General features: G+C 32.5%; 1 long non-coding RNA gene across 1 annotated transcript; it reads left to right on the top strand.

Annotated features, from left to right (window-relative positions):
- Positions 1–252: 252 nt before the first annotated feature.
- LOC133178723 (uncharacterized) lies at positions 253–3,024 on the top strand. The gene is made up of 4 exons (XR_009720011.1): positions 253–379; positions 1,207–1,259; positions 1,627–1,771; positions 2,186–3,024. It is a non-coding gene; the product is annotated as an uncharacterized LOC133178723 (long non-coding RNA).
- The last annotated feature ends 3,299 nt before the right edge of the window (positions 3,025–6,323 follow it).

Here is a 6,323-nt window from a genome sequence, read left to right as displayed (position 1 = left end):
TTTTTGGAAGTTTTTGGAATCTTTTGGAATTTGAATAACAAATTTGGACTTAGACATTTTGAGGCTTGGAAAGTTGTGAAAATCTATGGAAAAGCTGATGAAATGAGAAACTTAGACATTTTCTGCTCTGGAAAGCTGTGGAAAATAACTTAGAATTTTTTCTTAAACTGTCGGCTCATAGTACAATTACGTCGGGATCGATGTCGGGCTCGATGAACAATTAATTTAAACAACAGCCCGCCAAAATTCAACAATTCGGCTGCCATGTTGTACTGTTGGACAGAAGGAAAGAGAGTGCCACGAAGAAGGGAACTGCTGTCATCATTAGCTTGGAATGGAATTTGTATTTTGACAAAAGATGCAGACATTTTAAGACCTGGTAGGTACAATGTACAGTATTTTATGTGTCCTTGAAGTTGAATGGATAATTGCTTCTGCTACTGTTCCTCAGTCTGGGCATCACACACATAGAATGCCCGACGGTGAAACCATTAGGGCGAGCGCAGTTTCATTTCTGTATTATAATTATTGTACAAGTCAGTACAACTCTAAACATCGCTTATCAAAATATGTTTGAACAATGTGTGGATTTCAACCCGAATTTCCTCCCGTTCGTACATGCCTTAAACCTCGCTATATATGCGAGTGGCACGTTGCCAATTGCGCCACGACAGTCCATGTTACATCGTACACACACATCATAACACTATTAGTGTCTCCAACATGATGCAACATCTAAATTGGCTATTTTTACCATGTTTACAAGGCAGAAGAAACGTGGTAGACTAATAATGCTCTATATGATATAAAGTTGTGCACAGCTTAGTTGCGGTAGACCCAAGCCTCTATTTAGTTTCACAGACTACCACCAACAAAGGCATTTCAAGACTTCCTTACTTTCAGACCTTTAGTGCTTGCACAGATAATTTAAATAAAGCTCCCCCCCATGCAGTGATATTATGGAATTCTCTTCCATGCTCAATGTTGGCAGCCTCTTTTTTTTCTTATCATAACGTTTACAGTAATTAATAATTTTCTTCTTAAATTCTTTCCTAATTGTGGGCAACCAAGTTTTGCATTTGGACAAGTCAAAGTTTGGGATCACTTGCCCAAAGGACAAGTGAATCTGAAAGTTAAATGTCTATCCCTGAAATATTAAAAATGACTATACTCTATGACATAAAATTATGCATGCATTATTTACAGGAATGCTCACAAAAAGGACAAGAGCTCAGAGCTGTATGGAAATTTACACAAAGGTCAGATTTTTTAATCATTTTCCTAATCAATAAAATCAAAAGAATTGAAATTATGTGTTTATCAATGTTAGCCAGTTATTATAAACATTAGACATCACTCTTTCAAATATTTTTTTAATTTCAATACTGAATTGTTGATGCATGGAAGTTACATGTATTTATAACAGTTTATTTAATATTTCCTTAATTTTTCAAAAAAAAAAATATGTACATGTATTTGCATGTTTGAAGCCAGTAGAACAAATGTATTCTATATATTCACTTTATGTTATTTGCTTTGTCTATATTTTTGTTACATTGTAAATATGCCAATATGCATTTAAAGCAACTACATATGCATATAAATTCGTCTTTTCCTCTTTTCAAGGGTCAGTTAACAGATTTTGCAAATATGGAGGATAATACATCAAAGGCAGCATAGGCGTCCAAACTCCTGTTCAGGGTGCTTTTAATCAGAAGCTTAAGAGACAAAAGACGACCCATTGACAAGGCAAAACTGAATGTTTTATATGGTATATAAATTATATTTACTAATGTGCATGTACCTTTTTTCATACCTTAACTTTATTTGCTGAATGTTTTTAAGGGTACATAGTTTATGTAATTTACAATGTTCTCTCTCATATTCAAGGTTAATTAACTTAGACACAATCATGTCTCTTTATTTATACACTTTAGTTCTAACCTTTTCTTTTTAGCTCACCTGAGCTCAAGGCTCAAGTGAGTTTTCTGATCAGTGTCTGGTGTTACATTTTTGACTTCTCAGAACCATAGGATCAACCAAACTTGTCACAAAACATCCTTGAGTGAAGGGGATTCAGGTTTGGCTTTCATACTTCATTAGGTGTTTCCTTGTGAGAAGGCCTTCCATTGGATATCAACAATTTGTAGATATCATACATCTTTATGGTAATCTTTTCTTTCAGAAATTGAGCAAGAAAAGTTTGAAGTGTGGGAATGATCAACATCAAACTTGCTGAGCTTTTGAAGCCGTCGTACCAAAAGTGAATCCATTCGTGACACCAATTATCTGACCACTCTCTAGCAGAACCAGTGAGGAAGTGATTCTAGCCAACACTTCAGAAGTAGGATCTTGGGGCATGTTGGGGGAAAAAATAGCATGTGTTGATTTTATGGGATCTTCCAAATATAGTTGTGTAGTAGATATTTGTGTACTTAATACCTATGTTTGTCACTCTAGTCATTAACTTTGTATGGTAAATGTATATGGACCACTGGAAGATCATTGTAACTGTATACAAATGTTGCAAATATACCCTGTTAAGGCTTTAGTGACCTTTTCCAAGGTCATTTAATGAAGCAAAAGGTCATAATTAATGGGTTTTTTTTAAAATCTATTTTGTTTTATTATCAAAAAAATGTCATATGTTTGAGATTAGGTACAAAGGATTTTCTTTAACCAAAAGTCATTTGTTTCTCATGCAGACTGTAATTTACTACATGTACATGCATGTATATTATAATAATTCTCATTAATTAAACCAAGGTGATCATCCAGTAATGATATTTTTCTGTGGATTTTTAACATTGTTTAAATAACCTTTGATGTAAAATACTTTCAGTGATAATACTTTTTAAAATTTGTGCTTACATTATACATAGAAGTGTGTATGCAACATTTGTCCCCAAACACATTGTACAGCAAAAATATTTTTTTTATTTTGAAAATATAGATTTGATTTATGAAAAATTGTGATGTTATCATTTTTGTTGTAATTATTTGGCCCTTAAATTATTTTGATTATTCCAGTTTTTTGTATTTTCCTGGAATTCCATAGATTTCCAAATATCCTGGAATTCCATGGATTTCCAGCTATTTCCGCAAATTTCTATTCTGGCATTGTTCCGCTCTTTTCCAGGCTAGATTTGAAATTCCATACCATTCCGAAAAAGTTCCGTCCCAATACTCTTGAGAATTCCTTGGAATTCCATGGAATACTTTTTCCATGGAATTCCACGGAATTTGTTATGGAATTCCACGGATCTTACGGAAAATCTACATTAGGGTAATGAGAAAATGCGTAGGATTTGTGCAGTAGTTTTATTAATCTATAGAATATTCTTCTTACCATTACACAATTTCTATGTAAAATTAAATAAGGTAATCCCTTGCGCCGAAGCTGTTTTGTTGATATGTTTTATAACATCAAGTAGGTAAGAACAATGACGTCATAATATGACGTCATAATGTGTACTGGCTATAACATATCTTGGGTACTAAGTATGCATAAGAAAATAAATCAAAACTTTCTCTGAATAATAAGTATACCTCTTATGCGTTTTTATTAGCTCATTTGCATAGAAACGCCTATACCCAGCCTTAACTCACATGCGCATGTCAAATCTGTACAGTTGTAATAAATATTTCACTGTATAATCTAATACTTATATAGACCACATCGATGTGTCGTCTTCCGCAGTCTAAACATGTGTATTGCCTGAAGCAGCTGATAAATATCCGTTTTTATAGCCAAGTGGGGCTGTTCTACGGACCTCCCCACAACATTTACACTCCCGTGATTTTACTGATAAATCAATGAAATAGACAACTGGTTTTGTTATTTTTCATTCATAAAAATTATTTATTATATGTTACAAGCATAAATAATTAAAGGATATTTTTAAACCAGCAAAAGCTGAAATCGTCTGCATTTTATGCAGTCGATTGACCCTCTGGTGTTAAATGGAACAGCGAAATTGCGACATGGTGACCTAATTCGTTTCTCTATAAAGAAAACGATCAACTGTATTTTAGAGCCGTTAGTAGAATTGAAATAAAGTCCTTGTTGTCGTGAATGATGCAGGATAACGTCCTCGGTCTCGAAATGTTGTCTGAAATATAAAAGCCTCGGCTAACGCCTCGGCTTTTATATTTTAGACAACATTTCTCGACCTCGGAGGTTATCCTGCAACATTCAAGATAACGCGGACTTCATTTCTTAAATATACCACTCGCTAAAAATTCCATATGTACAGTAGATTTTATTACTTATCTTAATAAACTTTATTAGTTTCATAACTTTGAACTGAATTAACTTCAATTTGTTCAACTACTTTCATTCCTTGATAAAAAAAAAAAAAATAACAAGGACTTTACCATATTATATCTGAAAACGTCACCTAACTCTTAATGACATTTATTTTTCATCCATTAGCCCTTCATATGTTTTCTTAACCTTTTAACATTTGTCATTTAAAAGATCATAGATTGAATATTTAACCTTTGCTTGGAGATGTTTGCATAAAAAACCCTCATATTAAGAGCTACGTTTCATAGTATTAGCTATTCAATATATTTAGATATATTGTTTTTGACAAGAAACTATGTTCTTTCAAAACCCATTGTACATGTAGAAATGCTAAGTAATCTGCATTTCACTACAGTACACAATAATATTAATTTTTGCATTGCAGTTATTATAGTACTTTTTTAGATGTGAATTGTGATAAAAATGTGGAAAAGTTTCCGTTATGTTTATATTTTCTTGTTCAAAATTTTGTTTGAGAACTTTGTATTTTAGTGTTCCATGAACAGAATTTTACGGACCTGCACGCCCTTTTCTGTGTACTAATGTTGATTATTGAACAAATGCCGGGATCACTCATTCTAAACTGTTTTGGACATTTCACGGATGGTTTCACTACTACATATAAAGTATGTTTTCCTTGTTCTTTAATTGGTTGAAAGAATGCTAGGAATTAGAGAATTATTTTAAAACAAAACAAATGTAAACACATACTATTGGAATCGTGGGACATTCTTTGGAGTCATTCAATTAATATGTGACATATTGACAAATGAGCAGCTGGTTAATTTGTTTCCTCAATTCAAGAGTCAACTTTTAGTTGTAAATGCATCGCTTTGTACTTTACGTTCTTTGTTATACAAGTTACGCAGGATTAAGATTTTTTTCCCATTCTGAGTTTGGTTAATGATTTTGAAAATAATTAAATCTTACAATATTTTTTAATGTACAGGGAATCATTTACTAATGTATTTATTTTCACAAGATGTTTGTTCAGCTGATATTCATAGATATTGACCCCTGCTTCATTTTAAATTATATCCATTAGCATTTACACAATACGTAATTACTTTTAATGACATCCTTTAATGAGCAAAACAATTCCCTTGTCAATGAAGTGTGAAAATTACATAAAGAAATTATTTGCAGAAGTCCAGACAAACAGTGCATATTTTTCCAGAGCAAGCCAAACCTCTAAAATGAAAAGTGGGTTTAGATTACATAGATGCGTGAGTATGCCCCGTCGACCTGTAAGATCTGTTTTGTGTCCCTTGTCAAGATAGGGCAAACGAAAAAAATCAAGAACTTCGAGGAATTAGTTGGTCTTTTTTTTAGTTTCTTTGTATTTGTTCTATATTTTATTTAAGATTTTTAAATGGTTTGAAATCAACCTTCATAAGATCTTAATCACTTAAAAAAGAGAGATTCTCCTTATGCCTTGGGATTTTAATTTATACCCTGATCAAGTAAAGTATCATATCAAATAATTGTTTTATTCTATCAACATTTATGATAAAAAGCAACATTGAAAACACATTAAAATTCCCCATAAACTGCATTTTGATTTTTTACCGAATCTCTCAAATAAAAAATAGAAAGTTAATATTGCTTTCAGTATTTCTTTTTAGGTCTTCCGTTTTCAACGGAAGACCTATAGTGATTCTACTGTTTCTTATTAGGTCTTTCCACCTTTCTGTGGAAAGACCTATTGAAATTGTTCTGTTTATTATTATTAGGTCTTTCCACCTTTCTGTGGAAAGACCTATTGATTTTCTTCTGTTTCTTATTATTTTTTATTATTTTTCCGCCGTGTGATTTTTTAGTTTTAAGATTTGTCGAAAAGATATATAGTCCACAAGAATGTACTTTGTAAAAGAGTTTTGCAGTTGACCCTGCGTATATGAACTTTAAACCCTCAAAAAGTTATGAACCCTTTCGCGATAAAAGCTTGTTATCGCTACTCCTCAGAAACCGTAAACCGTAGAGTTACAAAACCTTCACCGATGTCTTCGACTAC

This window comes from Saccostrea echinata, unplaced genomic scaffold (assembly GCF_033153115.1).
Source record: "Saccostrea echinata isolate AGI-Se365-2 ecotype Australia unplaced genomic scaffold, CSIRO_AGI_Sech_v1 ptg000003l, whole genome shotgun sequence".
NCBI lineage: Eukaryota > Metazoa > Mollusca > Bivalvia > Ostreida > Ostreidae > Saccostrea > Saccostrea echinata.
The sequence above is the reverse complement of the archived record's forward strand: the minus strand, read 5'-3'. Positions and strand labels throughout refer to the sequence as shown.